Below are 26918 nucleotides of genomic sequence, written 5' to 3' on the forward strand. Positions count from 1 at the left end.
GGGTCAGGAGAGGTCTGCCGCGCCATGTGGTCACCTCCAGGGCAAGCGGGGATCGAACTCATGCGGAAGCGGCTTTAGCTTCTCAGTGCTGTGCTTTAACCCGCTGCGCCACCAGGGAGGGCCTAGGGTTATTTTTATATGCTGGCTACCACAAGAGGAAAAATACTAGATACATCTTGAAGACTACAAGATACCAAAATAATGAAATTAAATAAGACATTAAAACTTTCTCTTTTCCTCTTTGAACCTGCAGAATGTCTTAGACCATCCAATATTGAAGCACAGTGATTAGAAAGACCAGAATGCATACCTAGTGCACAGTTCAGTGTTTTATTAATTCTATATTTTAGTAGACAAGGATGTACACAAGGCAAAGAAAGAGTTGAAAAGGAAGTGAATAAATAACAGTCATACTTTTAATGTCATCAGGAAGAAAATGGATGGATAATTATTCATAGAAAAGGACAATTATAGAAGGAAAAAAAATGTACCAAAAAAGAAAATAAAGTAACTCTAAATTATACTTAAAATAGGATTGTCGGCCCTCCCTGGTGGCGCAGCGGGTTAAAGCACAGCACTGAGAATCTGAAGCCACTTCCGCATGAGTTCAATTCCCGCCTGCCGCCTGCCCCGGAGGAGACCACATGGCGAGCCAGACCTCTCCTGACCCGCCCGCTGCTTCCCTCAGCAGTGTACTTCGTAGATCTGCCTGTTCTGCTCCCCACTCTGTCTCTGGTGAAGCCTCTCACCGCCCCTGAGCCTCTGGCCTGTACCCCAGTTCTGTATGAATAAATAAATAAATCTTTAAAAAAAAATAGGATTGTCGTAGTCATATGGATATAAAAACTGAATACTGATTTAAATAAAAATTGAAACACAGAGAGCAAGAATTTTGTGAATTAGAATGGGAAGTGGAGTTGAATAAGTACTAAATACTCAACTTTTATTATAAAAATAGAAAAGTACAGCCTAATACTTAAGAAATGGAATAATGAACATAGTATTTACAGGTGTGAAAGAATTATCCAAGAGAAAAAGTGGATAGGATTGCCTTTGGGGAGTCAGAATGGAGAATAAGTAAGATATTGCTGTATTTCATACATTTGTTGTCCTACCTTACCACTTAAATATTATGCATATATAACTTTGAAGGAAATAAAAATGATTGATCACTTGTGAAGAGTGATGTATTTAAAGTGTTGAGATAAATCTATGGCTATTTACTCTAGGCCAGTGCTTCCTAAAGAGTGATGTGTTCAAGCAGCACCAAATATCTTTTTGGAAAGGGGACTTCATGTTCTGCTCTTTTTTAAAGATTTATGTATTCATACATACAAGAACCAGGATACATGTGAGACGCATGGGGGAAGGAGTTTGAGAGGATTCACCAGAGACAGAGCGGGGAACAGAATGTGCTTTAACCCCTTGCACCAGCAGGAGGCCCTGACATTCTGCTCTTATTACCAGCTCTCAGGCAATGGTGATCCTGCTGACCCATGGCCATATTTTGAGTAGCACAGTTTGAAGACAGTCTTTTCAAGTCTTCAATTCTTTAGTACATGAAGAACTTTTAAACTGTACAGATGGTTAGTTGCTATTATATTCTTCCAGTGAGCTCTATCTTGTGTCTAGCCTAGGTTTTAAACTTCTCAGAATGACACAAGCTCCTTTTCTTTATACAGAATCTTTGCCCGCTCTTCTACTACTATCCCACTCTACCAAAAATTCCAGCTGACATCATCCAGAAGCTCACAGTGCTAGTTATATAAATGAATTTAAGTTGGCCCTGTGTATTGGCCCCTGGGTTTTAACTTCACAGTAGACTGAGATCTGTCAGCTCAAAAGCCAGTTAATGCTAAACTCAAATGTCTATACATCTATTTATTTTTTAAATAGCCCAACAAGCATATTTTATCCATGTAAAGTCTGCCTATCTGGCTTGTTTTGTATGCCTTCAAACCTTGGCCCACTTCAGCTAACAATAGATATGCTCAAAACTGTGGCTGTTAGCCTCCAGCGGAGACCTAGATGACATGCTGCTGAACTACATTATCTAGACACATAAATCCCTTTCCAAATCACTGATCTCCTCCTTTCCCCCTGCTTCTCTAAGTCCTTTGCTCTTCTATGTAGCAACCTAATTACTAAAGTCTTTGGCAGGCTCCTGCTGTGAGTGACATCCCTGTAGGTGAACTTGTCAAGGTGCTGCACATAAAGTTTGTGCATTGCATGATCATATCTTTTTCCTTGATTAACCCCTAGATCTTGCTTTCTGGCGCCCACAAGGATTTTACCATCCTACAATACAATTTGTTTAAAAGGGCAATTTCCTCCTTAACTTTTAAGACTCATTTTAGATATCCCAAATCCTACAGAGAGCCATCTATTCCCTATAACATGGAGAATTTATATGTACCCTCCCTTGAAGTATCTCTACCTGGAATGTGACCACAAATCAGAAATTCCAGGAGTTAATTTTATCTCCCTTTTCTTTTAGGTAAATCAGGTCTAGGTTTCCAGTTCATGAATAAATGTTTATGCAACAAGTATAGTATCTGGATTGGATTTTGAATGAGAAGAAGGATTTTTTTGCTTGTGGAGTTTGATATTTACTGAAGGATCAAGATATTAATAAATCTCACAAAAAAATGTGTAAGTGTAATTGGGATAAATACTCTGGAGGAAGATACTCTGAAGATACTATAGGACACAAAATTTAAGCCACCAGTGCAACATATAATATGGACAAAATTATTAATTTCCTCCTCCCCTGAAGTTAGGAACCCTCAACTGCTCCTCTCTAAACTAAAATCATATGCTGATGTTGTACCTTTGAATTTACTGACTAATAAATTGTACTCAACTCAGATGGACTTTCAAGGAGATTTATCTGGCCCTGCTGCGGGTGCTCATCAGCAAACTCAGTGTGGGGATGGAGTTGCCATATATAATGCACATGTCACTTACAGGAAATTGCAAATTATCTTCTGTTCATTTCAAATATTTTTCATATTTCTAACACTATACATTCCATACTATCTTGAAAACTGCAGTTAAGTTTAAGGGGGAAAAAAATCACTGAAAATACCATCGATAGATGAACATGATGATATTTTTTTGCTGTGTTCCCTTTGCTTCTAAGTCTCTGTAATAGGAGAGGTGTATTAGCTACTCTTCCAGCTCTGAATTTAATCCCGGCATCATCTCCTCACTAGACATCTAAATCCCCAAAAGACTTCAAAACCATCAGTCAGTGGACTGCCTGCAGTACCAGTTGGATAAGGCAGATGCTCTGTGACACGAAACCAGTAGTTGGTGAAACTCCTGAATTAGCCACAAGAGGACAGCTTGGAATTGAGTCAGTATCTACACATCCCTGTACTTGGGAAAAGTAAAAAAGAAAGCTGAAGGCTTTATTTTCCTCCCCAAGTACTGAGGTCTTTAAGTTTCTTCCTCCCATCTGTTTGTTCTCTCAGGTTGCTTTTCCCTCTTCACAGTTCTAATTTTTTCAGGACATAGAAAAACCTGTCTCTCAATCAATTCTGTGAATATTTTTATGCAGCATATCAGTAGCATGCAACGTCTGTCTCTGAGATTTGCTGGTGTGGGTAATCCACGCCTATGCTGATCTGATTTTGGGAATGGGTCCCTTGGAATAAGAAAGAGAGAATGCTATGATCTAGGGAAGAGAGGAAGGTCGAGAGAAGCATATATTCATGAAGTATAATTGACCAATGTTGTGTCTTAGTTTATTTTATAGGCCACTATATTATAAATATTTTATCAAGGTAATACATATTCTTTGGGAATCAATGTGATGTTTGTTGACTGTACCCATCATCTGGTCTACTAGTTGCTTAAGTGGTTATTGAACTGCAATTTCCTGTAGTGGTAAAAAGCTCAAGATCTATGAATATTTATGCTTAAATAAATATTTTTCTTTTTTAAACCTTCTTAGAAGTTATATTAAAAGAAAGGCTAAAATTTTCAAGTCTCTGGATATGTTAGACCAAATAATTTATCAGTAAGAATCTATAATTTTATAATTCCACATCAGTTATATGTTTTCCCTTCAATAAATTTTCCATCATCAAGGAGAATAATCTTTTTTTTTAAAAGTGACTAGATCCATTGCTCACTTCTCACACCCTGCAGCTATTCTCTGGTTGGCACACTGTATTCCAGTCACACAGACTTCTTTGCATTTTCAAACCAGTCAACTTCTTACTTTTGGAATAAGTCTTATAGTATTCTTTTGTTTTAACTGCAACACCTTTCATCCCCGACAAGACTCTGAGCTCTCCAAAACCTTAACACTTAGTCCTACACACACATATATACAAAAGAGAAAGAGAAAATCAGCATCAGAACATATTAGCCTCCTGTTTATACACTTTCTTAGATTCCCTTTTGCTAAATAAAATGAAATGCAAATGTAATTAGTGAATTGATTGTGTAATGTTTCTTTAATGTTCTTCTGTTTTGCCTTTTCTGTTGTCTTTTATAGGTGCATTGCAAATACTAGATTAAAAACAGTGAAAGAGAAAAAGAAAGTAGATGCACAAGACTGAATCTTGTTTTTCCTCTGGTAATATTTGTCTTCAAAATTTCCATTCTTCTATTTAAAAGACTTGACATTTTTCTCTTCCACTTAAATATGCCTATCAGATGCAACAAGTGTTTAACATGTTATTTCAAGTCATATCCCTCCATCTACTACCCACCCCATGATACACTTTCCAGGGCAATGGCAGAGGTTTATTCTTTCTAGAAAGGCTAGATTGAGATGCTAGCCTGAAACCAGCAGGTAGGGCTAACCTCAGCTAATGCTCCCAAGGAAAACAACACAATTAACTGAGCCCTTTCCTTCTTCCTCATCTTACTTGGGTCACTGTTTACTAGCCATGGACTTACAGCCCCAGACATAAGGAGGATTCCTCTTTTGGCAAGTTGGCTTTCCCAGGATGCTGCCCTGAGAAAGAAACATTTAATGTACTAGAGAACAAAATAAATAAACATAAAAGGAACTTGGATGTACAGGAACACAGAAAGCAGAAGAATCTTCTATTATGTAATCTCTTTAACATTCCAAAAGACATGCAGATGAGAAAGTAAATACAATTTTAAGGAGTACTTGAAAGATAAGAAATAATTCCTAGAAATTAACCACATAATAGCAGAAATTAACCATTTAACCGATAGTTTGGGAGGTAAATTTGAACAAAAAAAATAATAATCTGGAAACAAAAAAAGTAGGGGAAAAAAAAAAGCCAAGGCTCAAAAAATCTTGTACTTTTTACTTAGCAAAAAGTACAAAAGTGAGAAATTATAAAAAAAAAAAGTTGTGAGGGTAGACTATAAAACAGTTTTCAGACATTCAGGATCTCAAGGATGAGCACTCTCAAATGAAAGGAAGGAGACATGAGGCCCAAGGAAGGAGACAGGAGGCCCTAGGAATGGGGAATTCCAGACAGGAGACAAAACAAAGTGCCAGAGAAAATGGTGAAGGACATTTCCCAACAACGAGGCAGCAGGCTCAGAAGACATCTTGATTAGAACTAGAATAAACAGCAAAGCCAAGGAATGACTTGATATGCTTCCCAATATTGAAAGAAACTTTAAGCTTCCTTCAGAGAGTTTACAGAGAAATAAATGAACTGTATTCTACCAATCTAAGATGTAATAAATTCTAAAATGCATACCATTTCCTATAGTGTGAAGAAAAATTGGTTTACCTATTAAGTGTGGTGTTTACTTTCATATTATTGAAATTTAGACATATGTATACATGAGTTTCCTATAGAACACTATAGAAAGAGCAAAATATACATTAAATTAATAAATCAAGTTATTTCTAGAGTTTTATTTTTGTAGTTCTGACTTAATGTATGTTAACATATTCAAAAAACAACATCTTAAAATTCATAAACTATAATAGGAGCAAAATAAAAAAATAAATGCAAAAACAATATAAACTATATTTTCAAAGAAGGAAATGTAATAATAGAACATTTTGTAGCATAAGGAGTGACACCAGAGTATGATCTTATGAAACTTAGAGAATAGTAAAAGAATTCAGAATATTACCAGAGTAATACAATACAAAAATAACTGTATGGAGGGATGGAGATGGAAGGACTGAGATTTAAACTTGAAAATTAAGGAATGTGTTAATGTGAAGTTCTAACCATGTGGTCTATAAGATTAAATTTTTTTAAGGGCTTACTTAAAGAATAACAATTTTAGGCTTTGGTTGGATGAGCACAGCCCACTGAGCTAGGAATTCCAATTTGGTTAGAAAAAGGTAATTGTTTTTTTAGTTTAACAGTTGTTAGCTCTGGAAAGTTGAAAGTATAAAACAAATATAAGTTTGGCCCATGACAAATACAATTCCTTTGTTTTAATTTGTATTTAATATTTTGGTATTCTAGATTAGCAAATCCAGCAAATTAATAATAACATTCTGGAGTACTTGAATTTGTCACAAGATTTTAGTTGGGACACATGAGGGATTTTTAGAAAATAATATCACTTGTATTAGAATACGTAAGGTAACGAGAGAATCACCATATTGAAATGCTTATGATGCTAAATTTTCTAGGATTGCTTAGGTTCTTGGTTTGATTTATTAGTCAGCAAAAGAAAATTAAAAATATTAAATTAGGAAATATAAAGGTATTCACAGGATTTTCATGAACTAGATCTGTAAAAAGAACCAAATATTAATACAAGATTCCCTTTTATTCACTACTAATACTAATAAGATTATGAATAGAATAATAACTTAAAACTTTAGTATAAGACATTTAAAAATTTACAACTTTAAGGAAGTGAATCATCATTGCTTGAAATCCAAAACAAACACAAATATATTGAGCATACAAACTACTACATTCTACAAATATATATACACACTCATTCACAGTCCAGGTAAACACTGCAACACTGACTTAGCCACAAATACCAGAATAACAATAGCTGAAAAATGGGGAAAAGAAAAATTGTGTATAGTTGAGGGTTTATCCATGGTAGCCAGAGGACTAGCTGTATATATCTCAGAAGAGTAAGATAAATATGTCTAAAGTTAAAAAAAATAAAGAAATAATAACATGAGCATGGTATTTAGAAATACAAGGGAAAATGCTAGAAGAAATTATACAAAGAGTTGAAAGTGGCTGCCCCCAGGAAATATTAGGGACAGGAAGAAGAGAAGAAGACCAACCACTGTTTACCATAGGCTTGTTTAACAAAATGCAACTATTAATATGAATATGTTGATTTTTTAAAAAATTGAAATTTACAATGAAACAGAGAAAAATCACTGTTCTAAATACATTGAAACAATAATATGTTTTAGTCATTGTCTGGGCACAGGAGCCAAATACATAGAGAACTTTGATAGTAAAAATCTAAATATCTAACACATTTGCAGGTGGATATTACTGCTTAGATCGCTTGAGGACTTATCATAGAACTATATGAGCACACACCTTAGTACAATCTCAAATATACTCTCCAGCTAAAACTAGATTTGACAAATTAATAGTAACATTGATTCACCTTTGTACTCAAATCAATATACACTTGGAGATCAACACTCTCATACCTTCTGTTTGGGCTACTTAAGTTCTTTCTCAGAGCCTATCCACCTGTTAAATCAAATAAAGGCTTTTGATTAAAAAAAAATCAGTATTGTTCACATTCCCACACGGACATTTTTTCCCAATATAGTTGCAACAACATTCATTACAATGTCAATAATTTTTTCCTTCTGTTCTCTGAAAATTACTTATACCCAGGCAAACCAAAGAAACAATCATTACAGTTATTAATTTTTTTAAAGATTTATTTATTTATTCATACAGAGCTGGGGTACAGGCCAGAGATGTGGAGGGTGAGAGGATTCACCAGGGACAGAGTGGGGAGCAGAACAGGCAGATCGACAAAGTACGCTGCTGAGGGGAGCAGCGGGCGGGTCAAGAGAGGTCTGCCACGCCATCTGGTCCTCCCTGGGGCAGGCAGGAATCGAACTCATGCGGCAGTGGCTTTAGCTTCTTAGTGCTGTGCTTTAACCCACTGCGCCACCAGGGAGGGCCCTACAGTTATTAATTTTAAACTCACTGTTAAGCTCATGAGCAGAATATTTTTATTTTCATTTCTTTACCTAGATTTTTTGTTTGTTTGTTTCTACCCTCTCCTTGCCTTCTAAACTAATACTCAGTTTTTAAGATTCAACCCACTTGTCTTTCCTAATCTCACTGGGAGTTGCCACTGCTTCTAACGTGTTCCTACTGTTTCTGCCATCTCAATTCTATTCAGTCTTCCATTCTAGAGCTGAGTCTATCTCTGTATCTTTAGCGCATAGCATAGCATTTAGTATACCACAGGTACTAAACGAATATTTGATGAATAAGCAAGCCATGGGAATTGCAATAAATTAGGTGGCAGAAAATCAAGCAAGGATCTAATGCTAATTTGAAACATTTTAAACTTAAGTTTCTACTGTTTAAAATGAAACCTGACAATCATTTCATAGGCACTCTTATAAGATGACACAACAAAAATGAAAATAGAAAACGATGACACAAAATATTGTTTCTTTTTCTTTAGACATTCATGCAACAAAGACATATTAAATACCTATTCTTGATGGGCACTGTTCTAGGCACAAAGGTGAACAAAACAAAATAACCCTATCCTGAGAAAATTCACCTTGTGGTGGCTGGGAGGGGAAAGACAGACAATAATTAAATAAGTAAAACACATGGTCAATTGGATAGTAATAAATACTACAAAGTAAAAGAGAAAGGGGGAATAGAAAGTATGGAAGCACAACTGTACAGGAGAATCGCATCTGGGAAATCAAGGGGAATAGAAAATGTAAAGAACACTGAAGTGTGTATATGTGCGCACACACACTGAAAGAACAATAAACTCTATATGGTTGAAACTGAGTGGGCAACAAAGAGAAGTAGGGAGTAAAAGAGATGATGATGACCAGTCTTTGCAAGTTATACAATTGCTGTCTTATTCATATAAAATGGCCATATCAGACAATTTTGAGCAAAGCAGTGATATAAGTTAATTTACAATAATATTCCTCTAGTTCTTGTATTGAATTTAAATTGTGCAAAATCCAGAAAAGAAGAATGAAGTCCAGTGGAATAGAATGAGAAAATACAGGGAAAAGAAGAGGTAATAGGCATACCAATACTGATAGGTCAGGGAAATAAGAAGACCCCAGCAAAAGAATAATGAAAATACTAGGTCAGTGAGAAAGAAATCCAGCAAAGGTAGTGAAGAAATTATATCCAGAAAGAAAGAACGATCTGTGATATGCTACTGTTTGAAGTGAGAAGACTAAGAAGGGCCTAAAGGAGACTGTAGCTTGGAAGTCATTAGCATTTTCTGGGGGTAGTTTAGAGAGAATGGAGGGGAAAGATATTGCAGTGTGACTGAAATAAACTTAATCTAGAATAGATGGCAAAATGCTAGAGGTAAGAAATGAGCCTTTCAAGGGGGTCTTCCAGGAAATGAAAAGAAATAAAACATTGCAGGGAAATTTGTCAAAAATAAGTTTTTGCTTTATTTTTCCAGATGGGTGCAATAATAGCATCTTATAATTAGTAGGAATAATTCAATAAAAGAGGGGGGAGTGTGCCCTCCCTGGTGGCACAACAGGTTAGGATGCAGCACTGCAGCCACCTCAGTGTGAGTTTGATCCCCGCCCCGGAGGTGACCCACGTGGCACAACAGACCTTGGATTAGTCTCTGTTGCCTCCAGAAAGAACACAATCTTATTAGCACCCTGATTTTTAGCCCATATAAACCCACTCCAGATTTCTGACTCCAGAATTAAAAGGAACTTGTTTTGTGTTGTTTTAAGACATGAAGGTGTAGCCTTTAACTTATTTACTTCAAGGACAAATGATTATCCTAGAGATACACCTACTGTCCCATCCAGTCATTCATATTTTCATGTTCAATTTTTAAAGCTATTCAAGATCTCTCCTTTGGAACATCAAAAAGCATGTTTGCCTTTGTTGCTTTAGCATTTCCTCTAAATGTAAGAGTGAAGGACTCATTGTTACTTCCTTTAATATAAACAGACATTCACTTGATGCTGCCTTCTGCACTATTTCCAGTTCATTGTTTCAAGAAAGAGAAAAGAAGAAAAATTATGAAAACAATAGTAAAGTGATAAAAATATCAGGATATCTGACCTTCAAATATCAACTTTCAAAAAATGTTTTTCTCAGAGAAGGTAAAGGGTGTACATTAGCATTTGCTTAGTCTACATTCTGGTAGAGTTCTAGAATGTGGGTGGGTTAGCACTTGTGAGCCAAGCTTGTTCTCTAGGAAACAGAGATCCTCTGATTTGAGAAGTCTTGAGTTGGCATATTTCACTAGTTTTAAATTCAGCATAAAAATTCACTAAGAAAAATGTTAAAGGACACTGCAATGGAAAATGCTAGAACCAAACTCCTGGAATAGAACAGTTATTTTGAATGGAATGTCTGATAAGATGCATATCTTCCTGGATCTTTCAAAATTATTTCAGGCATCTGTAAGGGAAACAATGCTTGCCACTCAGGTTATCTGATTATTATTGTTTGCCACACTGAAAGTAGATTTTAGAGGCATTTCTGTAATATTAAGCAGGTCAACACACACACACACACTCACGCAGTGAGCCACTGTTCTCGCTTACAAACACTAGTGTTGATTCTTGTGATTCCTGGCTCTATCTGCGCAGTAATCAGGTTAAAAATAAAATTTGACAGATTGGAAAACGTAGAGATAATCATAATCCTTTCAATCAATATTTCAAATAGCAGTAATAAGATGAATATTATTCATAGAAATCTGTCATGAGCCATCGTGTTTGGCTAAACATGTAACCATCCAACCCCTTGTTCACTTGTGCATCAGCACATATTTACTGGATACTAATAATATGCAAATTCTTCAAGGAACACTGGAGATACACAGACAAGTATATGAACCTTGATGTTCTGATAAGGTACTAGTTAGAGAAAAATTACTTTATAGAGATAAATGATATTAAAGAGAAGAGCTGTGTCTAAGCACTGAATACATATTTATATCATGAGAGGTTATATGGTATTGGGAAAACTAATAACTACATTAGAAAGTATGAAATAAGACCACTATTTTGCATCATACACAAAAATAATAAATTCAAAATATATTAAAGGATATAAAACCCAAAGTTATAAAATATTGGTAATAACCTCTTTAACATTGATGCTGGCCTTACTGATATCTTTGGGAACTCAACCTTAATGGAATGCAACACAAAAATTAAATAGATGGGACTACATTATACAGTGAGACTCTCATCAAAATGCAAAGGCAATCTACTGAGTGAAGACATTTACAAATAAAACACCTGACAATATGTTACTGACTGTTTGGCATAGGTCTTAGTTTGATTTCCTTCAGAAACTAACTGACTAAAAGATTAAAAATTGCGATGATTATCTTGGAAGTTAAGGAAACATAACTAGGAAAGGAAAGTTGGATCAGAGAACAGACATAGCTAATGAAATATATATTATCAAGTTATCTGTCACAGTGAAAAATTAGAGCATAATTCCACTTGAGAATTATGGGACATGGTATCTAATATACATTCCATACTTATTTCACTAAAGGAGAGAGAAGAGAGAGGGAATGCCCATCAGTTCTTGGGTATGCCATTCCCCCTGAATACTTAGTTTTCTAGCTCTTTGCTTGATTTAGAAATACCCTTCAAATAAATATATTGGTAGTTGGACATCCAGTAAACCAGAATATACTTAAGTTATAAAGGTGAGAGGATATGAATCAACTCACTTAAAATTTCTGCTAAAGAATCTGAAATACTTTCAAGCATTGGAAAATTCATAATTGTATGATCTTTACAGAAAACAGAGACTACCTAGCCCTTTAACAATTTAAGATGTGACATGTATGCTTTTCTGAATTCCCTTGAAGCAGGAGCACAGGCATATGAATGAGGCTCTATCAATCAGATACATTTGAGAGATTTAAGCAGGAAGCTCAATAAAAATTTCTTCTAATCCCCAGTAACATGGCTTCTGGCTGGCTCCACAGGGCCATGATGCTGCCAATATAGGTGGAGAACCCTGTCACCATGCCCACCCCAAGAACTGTCAGGATGTACATACTCCTCTAACTCTCACTCTCCTAATGATTGTGGCCAAGATACTTCCAGGGGCAGTGGAAACCAGCTTTTATAGGGCAGCAGCAGGTAGGTAGAAGCCAAGTGGACCTGGAGTGCCAGAAGTTTGGTGAATAAATAACATAACCTCTTCTCAAGACAAGTCAGGAGCGCTAAGGCCCTAGTCCCAGTGCTTGTTTTACTATATGTTCAGGCACACTTGTAAAACATAAGCCAAAAGATAAAGCTATTGAGGATTTTATGCCAACAATGGAAGAACATTAAACCCCAAATGTGGGGCTCCTCTGAACATGGACCCTGTGTTTATGGTCCGCTAAAATAGCCATGAGGTTAGCTCTGTGTACAAACACAAAACTTTCTTGGCCCTATTCTTTCCTTCAACAGAGTGGTATCAAGCTTCCATCATCAAAGCAGGAATGAATCAGGCATTGCAGGAGCTAAGGCCTACAGTCTTGAATCCTACTTTAAGAAGATATTATAAAATATGAACATGAAATTAGGAATGCAAAAAATATATATTTCAGAGGTTTTGAGGCATTAGAGAAACTCCATTAGTTCACAGTAAATCTTCCTTAGCACACAATTTCTTTCTAATTGTACCCTCATTTTATCTGTAATTGCCAAAATAATGGTCAAATCTGAGCATTTCTTGATTGCTTCCCTGTAATTTCCCTGACCACTCACTCTTTGAAATTCTCCAAGATAGCTTCAAATAAATCATTTATCTGCTGACTAATTCATTTTCTTATATTCCATTGGCTTTCTGATTCCTTCCAACCTTGGCATTTGGATAACTTTTAGTGTACACATTTTTTTTTTAAGGAAGTTATTAGTTGAGACCACTATGATATATATGGAAGTGTTCTGTAAATTATTCTTATATGAATATAAAACATTATTATTACTTAGTGATTGAATCCATAATTTACTTGGCGAAAACTTCATTTTGATTTTTCAAATGATGTCTATATATCCTGAAAGTAATATGTAGGTTAGGGATTCATGCAAGCTGTAGAAAGTTACTTTACAATGTACACAATGTATCTAAATGTGCTTTAGGTATTTTGCATACCTGTTATAAAATAAATAATACTGAAAATTAAGGGAATGATATTTATTGAGCTTAACTTTCTCGTAAAGTAAAAGTTTTATTTTTATAGAAACTGGTTACATGAAACTCAAACAAGAATATCTAAATGTGGCAGTATATTTTTCTAAATGAAAATTATTATGTCCAATGAAGAATCAACTGAAACACAAGATTTCTAAATTGTACCTGAGTTTGCTCCTTTATGCTATTTAAAATAAGGACTTTTAAATATAAGTTATTTCCCTGCTAAACTATTTAAGCAGTTCATGTCTACAGCAATAGGAATCAATCTATTGGAAGACAGATAATGTATGAATTCCTTGTCTCAAAGTTACAGTTTTAAAACTGTACCATAAAAAAGTTCACTTGTGTTTATTAAAGACTTTAAATGAGATGATGAATGTATGCTGCATGGCTAAGATATTAGTTATCAAAATAAAAATAACTTTAAATTTGTGGTATAGGCATCCATGGTCTTCATATTTATAAATATTTGTAATAATTAAAAAAGCAACTTATCATTGTAAAACATTACTTTCAAAAATATATTAACCCCTTAAAGTGGAAATGAATATTTTCATGGCAAAACATTCTTTTTAAAATTACCATTACACCTATTACTGTCCTCATTACAAGTTTTGCTTTAATATCAAGGAGGAAAAAAATATCTTAATGGTTTCTCTACAAGCAAATTTTCCAAATATGTAGCTTCAATGCCAGTCTTATTCATCTTTTGCCCACAGAATAATGAATCACATTTCCACATTGCCCACATGGGAGTGATCACTTCATAAGATTAATGAGTTTAGAAGCTCTATCAGAGTACAACAAAGAGAACTTAATAGCATTGGTAACTATTAAGATTTCATATTCTTCCTGGACTTCTTTAATAAACATATTTTGGGTAAAGGCAGTAGGCCAATTAAATTGCACTGGATCCTGGAAAAGTCAGATTTCCAAGCATTAATCTAACTTAACAAGGGTAGATCTGGTACCCTTTGATAGGCATGTGTATCTTAACAAAATGGGAAATGTATCACTTTTTCCCTTAAGGCAGGGATACTATATGGAATTTACCAGAATAATTGTGTACAGCTAATGGATCACCAATTGTAAGACTGCCAGCAATACTAGCATCATATCTGTAACTGATATTAATATGTATAGCTGAAGATGATGATAGCTCTTATCTTCTATAAGTTGATAAATAATATTTGGCTTTCAAATAAACATTTCAACACTTTCTATAAAGGTCATGCACAAACCCTACAAATAAATCCTTTGTACTAATGAGAAGTATTACAAAATTATCAAGATATTTTTGTGTAATATTTGACTTTTGTCTCCAAGAAAGAGTAAAATTTCTTTTTTTAAACAATCAATTATTCAAAAATATTCATTGATGCCCCCCTGCCATTTTGTCTTACTATATACATATTTAATTTAAGACATTAACCTCTACATCTGAAGTATACATAAATATCTTTATAGCATATAAACATATGAGTATTTTTTAGGGGTTCAACTTGGCAACTAAACTGCATGCAAATTATGCTCCCTGTTCTGCATCCAATCCTCTGTTTCAAGGGAAATGTCATGTCTGCCTTCTACTTTTTATTAGTGGTGTAAGATATTTTAAGAACATTTTCACAGGTTTAATTTTGCATTCTGTGAAAACAACCACATAAACTCTCATCCCCAACCTGCTGCTGATGTACATTTTACAATGAGACTTCACTCTACTATGATAAATATTTAATGTAGAGAGGGATTAAAAAACCCTTGAGGAATTGTAAATTAGAAAAAGAATTATATTGTAAAAGTTACTTCTCTATGTGAGATAATATCAATCTGATACTTGCAATACAGAAAAAGTTTCCTGAGACATCAGTCACCCTCAATCAAAACCTACTTTATAATTTAAAGTTTTCTTCCATTAAAATTTTAGGAAAAGAAAGCCTATAAATAATGAAAATGTTAATTTTTTAAATTATTTTTATTATATTTTTATTTTTTTTTACATTGTTCTTCATTTTGTGTATTTTTTCATCTCAGCTGTAATCTCCATGGACTTCCCACCATCAATTTATCCATGTGCCATCACCACAGTTCAGTGCACTCTGAAAATGTTTATTTTTATAAGATTTATATTTATTTATTTATGTATATGAGAACTGGAGTGTAGGCCAGAGGTTGTGTGGTGTGAGAGGGTTTACCAGAGACAGAATAGGGAACAGAAAAGGGGAACTGGTCCCACTGCCATCTTCTGTTCATCGTTTCTACAGGTGGAAGACTTGTATCTCTTTGTCTTGATGGTAATCTTTAGCCTGGTTTGCTAATGACTCTGGTTATTCTAAGTAAGTCTGTTTATTCTACATGGGTAAAATATGGTAGTCTTTCCTGATGATTTAGACCCTGTCTCATATCTTATTACTGATTTTTATGAGTTTAATTAGGGAGAAACTTAATTTCATTGGCTTTGAATTCTCAGAAAATCTGCATCCTACTTTGGCACATTGGAATTTTTCTATCGCCATTATGATCTCCATTAGGAGCTGACCTAAGTCCACCTCTTACCTTCTCCCATGCCACCTACACTGTGGCATTAACACAGGCACAGAGTTAAGATCTCCAAACTATTTAGGTATTCTATTATCTGTTCTCCCCTAAGATTCCCACTCTGCTGAAGAGGCCAGAGGATGGTAGCAAAATTCAATATTGATCTAAATTTTCTTTCTATCCTTACCAGTGCTCCTCAAGCTCCAATTCAGAAGGTTCTTAATCTTAATTCAGAAGGATCTTAGTAATGGAAAAAAAAAATTTTTGTCACTACAGTTTTGTTCTCTTGTGATTTAAAATATGGAACTCAATGCCCTGAGTTAGCCAGAATCTATACTTAACATTCAAAGAAAAGTACTTAACCTTCCAAAACATTTTCTCTCTAAAGTGCTTGCCTCTTGTAATTTATGATTGCTTTTAAGATACTGTCTGCCATGGACTAATCAAAAAATACATAATGAAATTCAAAGGATTATGAAGGAAATGGCATGATAGTAAATTTTATCACTGTAGTCTATTTCACATGGTCTAAAATGATGAAATAAGCCAAACAGCATAAAAAAGTATGTGCTTTATAGATAAGAATTCCATTTTCCTCTTTGTACATCTCTTTAAAATGGACACTCAGGCTTTTCTAAAAGTATACCTTGATCCTAAGAAGTTAACAAGGCCCATATCACACTTGTATATAAAGGTCGTTACTCTAAAAATTTTATTTTAATGTTGTAAAACTTCAGGGAAAAAGGAGCCACAGAATAGAAACACACATTAGATCATATTATCTACTATACTCTTTTACATGTGAAATAACTTGTTCCTCTCATCCTCCAACCTGGTTCCTTTTAATTATTCCTTTATCACTCAGATAAATTAACTTGTTTTTTTCTCTCTTTTTTTATTTTAACTTACTAATGCACATAAGAACTGTAGTGTAGGCCAGAGGTGCAGGAGGTGAGAGAATTTACCATAGACTTAGTGGGGAGTAGAAAAGGCAGAGATACTGACATACACTGCTAAGGGGACCAGTGGGCAAGATGTGAGACAGGAGAGGTTTGCTGCACCATGTGGGTTAACTCAGGCTGCAGTGACTGGTGATAGCTTGATGCTTAACCCCTGCATCACCAGTGAGGCCCCAAGTCAAGAATTCTGAAAGACTAAGATTATCTCCTCCCTAGTTGCCCCAGGTACCTTAGCTTTCCTACCTGTAACCATGATACCTAGTATACACATGTCTCGGCATTCTTATAGTTCTGTCTACTCATCTCGCGCGCAACTCCCCCTGAGAAGAGTCTTATCTATTGTTCTCTATCAAAAACTAGTATATTATCTATCATAGTAGAAACTCAACAAATAGTTGCCAAGTAAGTAAATGTATGAATAAATTTTGGTAGGGCTAAAGGATAAAGGAACTGATAATTAAGGTATAAGTTTTATAAAACATAATCTGAATTAGACCAATTAGTATAGGCCAATTTGCAGAATTTTATAAAAACATTCAGCTACTAAAGTAGAAGCAAAAGCTCATTTTTCCTTTACTTAAACATTCAGTAATAACTATATTCACCATCAAAAACTTACTGATAATAACTTGACAGTTCGCTTAGCTTAACATAGAACTTACCAAAATAATTGTGGTGATATTGTGCTAACATATTTACCAATATGGTATTAAAACTTGTTCTGCAAAACTGCATATGTAAACTATAGTTGTTTGACTTTGAACTTTTATTATACTTTGCTAAACTTCAAGTTTCTCTGCCTTTGAATTCCTTGCTCATATCCACCAACCCCAAAGACTGTGAGGAATCATGCTGTCCTTAAAAGAGAAAATGTTTAAAAATATTTAGAAAAAGAAAGTAAACAAAATTGTGCATCTAAATGGTGGCATAAACACATAGAAACAAAGAATCTCAAAACAAACTAATCTCAATGCTTATAGATATAATTTAAGGATAAAATGGACAACTAATAAATCCAATACTTAAAATGGTTTAAGGGATAAACTAATTGCATGAGTATGTGATACTTCAGTTATATTTCTGGTGTGGCTGTCAACCAGGATTCCCTATTCTTATGGGGATAGGAAGTGCAGAGGGTGTTTTCAGATAGAAGGTGTTAAGTAAAAACAAACAGCAAGAAAATACTATAGTCCTGAACCTGAATTAGATATAGCTATTGAATTCACAAAGACATATGCATATGTTCTATATCAATAGTTATTTATATGTATATGTTACATTTTTGCCACTGTATGTTTTCCTCACTGTACATTGAAAAAAATTTAAAAGCAACAATATGCCCAATAGCAAGGAGTACTCTGTCACCCATACTGTGGTCTCTGAGAATTACTTACACATAAAGGAAACACAAATGTTTAGAGAAATGAATAATTTTAGGCAATGTATAATCAATCACTTTGTAGAAACATGAAAATCAATGAACTATCTTGCATACTTGTAGGTAAAGAAAGTAGCAAACATTTATTCTGTTTCCAATGTGAACTATGCCTTTGAGTCAAACTAACAGCTGAAGAGAATAAATCATTATAAAAGTGTCCCAAATAAAAATGAGCAGAAAATGATAGTTTAGGAATATCACTATTGCTAAGAATCCAGAGGGATTCAGGCACCCATTATGAATGATTATTTACATGGTCAAGAAATAGATATTGAATGTTTCCTGAAGAGTTTTCCATCTCAGTAAGGTGTCCAAATCAAGTATGGAGCTAATTTTAACTTGCAGAAAATTTAAAATACAGAGCAGCATTGGTAAATAATCCCACAAATAACAACTGTATAATCAAGACTATGAGACTAGAGAGGCATATTAACCAATCACGAAATATTATTTATTTGAATATTGATTCAAGTGAATAGAAAAAGTAAAAAATATGCAGTTCATTATAGTGAATATGAGTTAAATAAGTAATGAATTAGCTCAAAGACACCTAAAATTTCTATTTTCCCCTGTTACAAAATACATGCTAACTAAAAAAAAAAAAATACATAACTTTGGACAAAGTAGTAATTAGCATGCTCACTATAAATCAAATTTCTTTAGAACTATATTTTTTTAATATTGCCTATGAAGGCATTTTGTTTGTTATGATAATTTTTGTTTTCATCTTTTCAGTTATATATCCAGAAGCAATGGAATTGGAGCACATAAGAAGGCAGAAATGACTATCCTATTTTGCATAAATCCAAAAGTGTTAAAAAGCAACTTTATTTTTTGGTTTCTGAAATCAAGTAGGTCAGAATATTTACAGAAAATTATAAGACCTTTGTTTTCCTTTTAGATTATAACATTTGTTATAACAGTTAATAAAATCATACAAATTAAGATTTTGGTAGGTAAATCTATTGTTTATAAAACTGAGAATATTAAAATCAGATAAACAACTTTCATTGAAAACCAGTTTATCCACAGTGTCAAATACCTTCTTAGAAGCAATGTTCTTATTTTTCACATTTCATAGAAATTATTTTCCTGAACATGGTACTCTCAGAAATCTATGAGTTTGACTTTGATGGTACTTTTAATTTTCTAATACCTTCTTCAATTAAAAGTAAATACTCCATAGAATGTGTGACTAACAGTGTCTAGTGGAGAATGCCATTAGGTGCCTCCCCTCACTTTACAGATTCAGATGCATCTGGTAGCACCAGAAAATGCAGGCATAAACCCAGGTTTCCAAATCTGAGTCTCTGAATATTTCAGGCAAAGGTAATTCATTTTTATTTTAAGTTATCAAGACAAATTTCACTCTACTTTAAAACTGCCCTTTGTTGCTGGGGGGAAAAAACCTATTATTTTCCTATGAGAATCCTCTCTCTTCTTACACACAATAAGTATACACGTTAAAAAAAAATAAGTATGGGCCCTCCCTGGTGGCGCAGCGGGTTAAAGCACTGCACTGAGAAACTAAAGCCACTTCCGCATGAGTTCGATCCCCGCCTGCCCTGGAGGTGACCACATGGCGTGGCAGACCTCTCCTGACCCGCCCGCTGCTCCCCTCAGCAGTGTACTTCGTTGATCTGCCTGTTCTGCTTCCCGCTCTGTCTCTGGTGAATCCTCTCACCCTACGCATCTCTGGCCTGTACCCCAGTTCAGTATGAATAAATAAAAAATAAATCTAAAAAAAAAAAATAATAAGTATATATAGCTAAAAAATTTGCGGTTCATTTTTATTCTGTTCTGTAAGGAAATAACAGTTCATAGCTACACCCGTGAACTATCATCTATATCAGATTTGAATTTAGCCTTAATCTGCTTATACCCCTCCATTACTTTCATGCTGAGAACATTGTAAGTTATAATCTTTATTGGTAAATTAAGTAAACATTTCTCCTCATGTCAAACGAGTTAACTCTTCCAAAGTCCACTGCAATAATATCTTATTTAAACAAATAAACTACTTTTTAAAATACATTTAAAATATCTATTTAAAACTAAGATAATTATTTCTCTCTAGGATTCACACACAGTAATACTGTGTTCTCTTTTGGATACAAAAGTAGAATAATTCTTCTATGTGACCATTTTTTTCCCTTACAAAATAAATGAAGGGCTAAAATTTTTCATAAGGTAATAAACCCATATTTTAAACTCATCATTATTTATTTACTAAGACTTTAACATTTCAGTGAATCTTTAATAATTTTTGAAGCTATTAATAAAAAAATGAGATTTAACAGGGGAGACTGATCAAATATTTAAAAATCACATAATTTCTAAGTACAAATATTACGATATTGTCTAGCACATACAAGAGTTTCAAACAATATATTCTGAATAAATATGTCAATAAATATTGTGGCAATTATTGACCTATATAATATCATGAGTTTTATGTATGTATAAGTCCACATTACACATTAAATGTGTAAGTATTATATATTGTGACTCCTCAAGGACAAAAATATGTTTGGTTGCTAGAACAAAATCTGGAAGGTAGCAGAAGAAAAGTACTAAAAATAAAAGATTGAGCAAGCTTCACTAGTGAAAATTATTATTATTTCCACAACCTTATAGTCAATCACCTTTGACTTTATAATGAACTTTTATATGAGGAAGTGCAATGATAATTTTGTACAAAATCATTAAACTATATTCAAACAAAACTATGCCGTGGCTGTTATATTTACCTTTGTGTGTGTGTGTATTTTATGATTTATTTGTTTATAACTGGGGTACAGGCCAGACGTGCAGGGGAAGTGAGAGGATTCACCAGAGACAGAGTGGGGAGCAGAACAGGCAGATCGACAAAGTACACTGCTGAGGGGAGCGGTGGGCAGGTCAGGAGAGGTCTAGGGCGCCATGTGGGTCACTTTCGGGGAAGGGATGGAACTCATGCTTAAGTGGCTTTAGCTTCTTAGTGCTGTGCTTTAACCCGCTGCACCACCAGGGAGGGCCCTACCTTTGTATATTTTAAAACATAACATTTACCTTTATTACTATTAGAGAAACAAATAAAAAAATTATTTAATTTTAAATAGATCAGACCCTGGATGCTCCAGAAGCGTACAGCTGTATGTTTATTTTAGGTTTTGGTCATGCTATACAGCTTTTGTAAGGATTTCAGTTCTGGAGCTACCCTGAGTCTGTCAGAGCTCATGCTCATAGCAGAAATCAATGTAGAAAAACCCATTCAAGTGAGGCTCTGCAGCTGGGAATAAATGCAGACATATGCGAAAAGTGAAGTACCTTTCTCAGTTCTGTGGACCACTAAGCAAATTGTCAAAACTGCAAGGTGCCATGGGAACCCCAAATTATAGTCTGTCAGTCAGAAGGCTGGGTGGCCCAGGTTTTTACAGGGGGGAAATATCTGTGGAACTGAACCCTTTAATAGTGTGTTCTAATGTTAACTAACTAGCATGTCAGAAATAAATTGAATTGTAGGACAATGAGTTATTATTCAGAGAATCAGAGAGTTGACTTTCAGTATTGAAAAATCCCATGGTCATAAATACTTGGAATGTCAAATTGGCTGCAAGATCAAAAGTCAGGCACCAGGAAAGACTTAGGTATGGGCTGTGTCCCCAATGATGCTTAAGAGTTTGGTTTAGGGAATTAAAAAAAACACAAACTGTTAGAGGTAGAAGGACAAGATAGGTAACAATAGAGGAATGTAATAGATTGTGAGTTATCTTACTTTGGGGGATTGAAACATGGGAATCCAGGTCAGGAATCTACAAGCAATGTAGCTAGAAAGACAACAAGTGGAGTAGCCAGCATTGTGTTATGTTCTCAATTAAGTATAATTATCATCTTAAACACTCCTGGAGAACCATAATCAAGAGAGTAGAATGACTATTTTTTTGTTTGTTTGTTTTGTTTTACAAAAGTAATGCAAGACCAAAATGTCTTCCCAATTCTTCACAAACTGTATGTACATGTTTACAATGAATCATTAGCAACTACTTGCAAATTGTCATCACAAGTTCCCAAGGATTCTTCAGTGAATGCATCTCAAATGGTCACACTCAGCTATGATTTGCTATCTCTGATAGCAATGATTTTTCAGTGGCCTCTGGAAAAATCAGCATCCCTAACTTTTCAGTATGAGATATTTTCTACAACGGCTCTAGCATTGCAGATGCGTGCTTGCTCTAAATGGAACTTGTTACACAGAAAAGGAAGTATATCTTCTCTTGTTTGGACTTATGGCTAAGGGAAACAAATCGATTTCAGATTCCTCTTAGCTCAGAATTTTGCTCAGTACAGTTGAATGTGCCTAATTTTTACAGTTAAAGTTGAATAGCACATATTACTCAATCAAACTACCAGATGTTAGAGCTGGAAGGATAGCTGAGATCCTAAATTCTGAAATCCTTATATCCTCTATCATTTTCTGTAATACCTTTCTGCTAGGTTACTAAGGAGCAGAACATTAGCACAGAGAATATATTCACACAGTAGTTTTCAATGTGGTACCTAGATTCAGGGAGTTTCCTGAAATCATCCCAAGGAGATCCTAGAGGCAAAAACTATTTTATAATACTAAAATAGTATTTGCCTTTTGCTGTGTTGATATTTCTACCAATAACACAGAATTACAAAGGTTGGTAAAACTACTGCTGCCTTGGAACAAATCCAGTTGCAAAGTTTTCCAGCAGTTATTTATTGTATTCCTTATTGCCATGCATTTGCAATTAAAAAAAAAAAAAGGTCATGTTGGCTTAAGAATGTCCTTGATATAGCAAAAAACAACTCAAAATATTATTAAACTCGGTCAGTTAGTACATGAATTGTTAATATTCCATATTACCAAATGAGAAACACACACAAATACATTTGCTGCTTTCCAAAGTATGCTAATTGTTACAAGGAAACAAAGCACTAATGCCAGAACCCAGGTGAGCCAGAGAGAGAGAACTAAGCTGTCACAAGTTAGAAGAACCCATGGTAACAACAAGCCACAAATGAAAGACTTTACCTGGGTGGTAGAAACAGGAACAGGAGGACATGTATGTCAATACACTCCATTTCCTTTCCCTCAAGGAAGAGCACACTGGTTGACAAATTGGTTAAATCAGTACAGATGAGGTGGCTGAGGAAGGACTGCGTTCACCTCACTGTTGAGTGAGAGTAGGACAAGGGCTCTGGCACTTTTATAGACTTTTATAGAGAGGGCTTAGGGGTGGGTCAGCTTTGAAGTGGAAAAGTACTGGCACTGAGTAGAGTGGGGAAGTGTCTTCAAAGATCCCCTGCCCTTCTCCCTTCACACATCTCCCCTCCCTCTCCAATAAGCAGAGTCACCTGAGAGAGTCATCAGCTCAACTCCTCTGATCAGAGGATCTAGGAGTGAAGGCAAATATTTGCAAAGAACATGACAGAACAGCGAATCCTGAGCTTGAGTCCTTGACTGCAACCCCTTCAAAAACCACACTATACCCACTTTCACCAGGTGTGGTGTGGCATGTGCAGTCTGGCCCTGTGAAACCACATAAAAGCCTATGGTCAGGCCTAAAAAATCACACACAGGTTTTTTAAACTAGGCACCTGATTAAGGACATCACTAGGAAAAGGGATCAAGTTGCAAGCTGAACTAGCTCCTTCTTTAGGAGCACTATTATTTGAAAGAACAACTAAACAAGTTTGGTTATTGAAACTTAGGAATTTAGGTAGACAACTTCTCAAAAATGAACAAAGTGAAACTGTCACTTGAAAAAAAAAGTGATATTTTCACTGAAAAAAATGTTTTCATTCTTTTATTCTTTTTGAAGTAGAAATACTGCATGTGAAGTCTTATGGCCTTCTTTGTGTGTCCTTTCAGATGGTGACTGGGGAGAAGGGTTTTAGGAGTGCTGATTCTGCTGTATTCCCCATAAGTAATGCTACCCTACCTGCAATAAAATGTCATTTGCAAAATATATAATAAATAGTATTTTTTTTTCCAATGATAACATGTAAGCTGCCAAGGAAAAAATTCAGAACTTTGGAAAACTGTGAGCTTGGACCACTTCATAACAATTAAAGACTTTTAAAATGAATTCTTCAGTGATGATGTTAGTAACTGCAATTGTTTTGTTTTCTTTCATGATCCTTACAAAAAGATATGTGACTCCTAGTCTTCCAAGACTTCAGAATATGACGTTAGTTTGAAATAGAGAGGTTAAGAAATAAATCAAGTTAAAAAAAGTTTCTGGGATAGGAATTAATCCACTGTGATGTGTCTTATAGAGAGATATTTGAACACAGGCACATACATGCATAAGAGGGAAGACAAAGTAAAGACAAACAGGATGACACTACTGGAAAATGCAGAATCAGTGTGAAGCTTTTACATGGCAAAAAATGCCAAGGTGGGCATTTAACCCCTGGTGGTGCAACGGGTTAAAGCACAGAACTATGAAGCTAGATGCAGCCACTTTACGAGTTCAATCCCACATGGCATGGCAGACCTCTCCTGACCCGCCCACTGCTTCCCCCTCAGCAGTGTATTTCATCAATCTACCTGTTCTGCACCCCACTCTGCTCGGTGAACCCTCTCACCATCCTTGCACCTGTGGCTTATACACCAGTTTTGTATGCATAAATAAATAAATCTTTAAAAAAAAATGCCAAAGAATACCATATTACCAGAGGTGGAAAGAAGCAAAGGATTCCCCTACAGAATCTTACAGGAGTGTAACCCTACGACCTTACTTTCTTGCTTCTAGACTCCAGACCTGTGAGAAAATTAACTTCCATTGTCTTAACTCACCCATTTTGTAAAACTTTGTTTCAGCACCCCCCTAAGAAACTAATTCAATGTACTTTTTCCATATTGTAAAATGAAACATAACAACATCTATAAGATCTTTATACCAGTACTTTCCAAAGGTGAATCAGTACTTTCCAAATGTCACTATGTGAAGTTATATCAGATATGGGGGGAAATCGATTGGAGATTTTAATAATTAGGGTACTAAAATCTCATCAATAAGATTTAACTTGGCAACAAGCTTTAAATACTGCCACTTGTTTGTTAACTTACGGTATCACAGCAAGGAATAGCCATAATTTTTTGAAAAATGATGTTAAAATATTTCTTTTTGAAACACATGTCTATATGAGGCTACATTTCCTTCATAATGCTGCAAACTACATACTAAATCAAATTTATAGAATAAGTATATATAAGATTTGTCTTATTTTAAACAAAACATTAACAATCTGTAAAATTACATCTTTCTTCTATTTTAATTTGAAAAATACATAACTTTTCAACTAAAATAATGCTTATTACATTAATATCTACAGTGTTTTTTTTAAATCATTTTTTAAAAGTTTCTAACTCAGCAAAGATAGATAGGTTGAACATGAAAGCTTTGGGGGATCCACAGTACTTTTTAAGAGTGTATAGTAGTACTGAAATCAAAAATTTGAAAATCATTTCAGTAGCAAATTCTCACTTTCATGGTTAAATGTGGGGGAAAGAAAAACTAAATTTGTCAGTTTGGGACCCAAAATGGGGGAGTGGGTCCTTTAAACAGACTTACCTGGAAAATAAAATCCATACAAACTTAATGTCAACTATTTCACTCAGTGGGCCTGTCCATATTATTTTTTTAAAAAAAGTATTATTTGCTATATTACATAAAGTGTCCACTACATTAATACCTAAATATTCTTTAGACTTGAGAAATGCATGATTCATTTAACCATCATGTGAAACAATCTTTGTTTCTCTTCATACACAGAATGATAATGCATTTTTTGATAGAATATAAGTTGCAAAATCATTAAAACTATATATATATATCCTATCCCCATACAAAATATGTTAATGGCTTTCAGTAAAATTTGAGAATATCTCTATCACAAGCAGCATAACTAAATATCAAAGTTACCTTATCACAAATAAGCAAAATAGTATATTGCTTTGTGAATCAGTCTTTTGTGTTAGGTTAACAACTTAGTCTTCCAGATTTGACTTTTCTGCTTCTAGAATTTTTTTTTTAAAGATTCATTTATTTATGCATTCAGAACTGGGGTACAGGCCAGAGGTGCAGGGTGGTCAGAATATTCACCAGAGACAGAGTGGGGAGCAGAATGGGCAGACTGACGAATTACACTGCCAAGGGGAGCAGCAGGCGAGACAGAGAGGCCTGCAGTGCCATGTGGGTCATGTCCAGGGCCTGGAATCAAAATAGCACTAAAGCAGCTGCAATTAGCTTTGTAGTGCTGTGCTTTAACTTGTTGCACCACCAGGGAGGATCCTCCACTGAGTTTACTTATTAGACTTATGTTCCTGTTACAAAATGTCTGTTTCAGTGCTTTTCATATGTATTTCTCTGTTCTCCTTTGTTGTGCACCTTCTCTATAAGAAAATACAATTGTTTTCTCCTATCACCCATTACCACTTTGCCTTCCCACTGATGACCACTGTTTACTTCATTCTCCCCTGCTATCTGTGAAGAAAATTAAACTCAAAGAGCTGAAGCACATACATCTAGGTGATGAAGTTATTGCCTCCATGAGTAAGAATTCTTAACAGTTAGATGGTCTTTGCCCCTAACCCATATTCTAGCCTCATCATTAGTCTGAGAATGCTTGGGTGATTTGAAGTATCCA

This window comes from Condylura cristata, unplaced genomic scaffold (assembly GCF_000260355.1).
Source record: "Condylura cristata isolate star-nosed mole 26May11 unplaced genomic scaffold, ConCri1.0 scaffold00016, whole genome shotgun sequence".
In the NCBI taxonomy this organism is placed as follows: domain Eukaryota; kingdom Metazoa; phylum Chordata; class Mammalia; order Eulipotyphla; family Talpidae; genus Condylura; species Condylura cristata.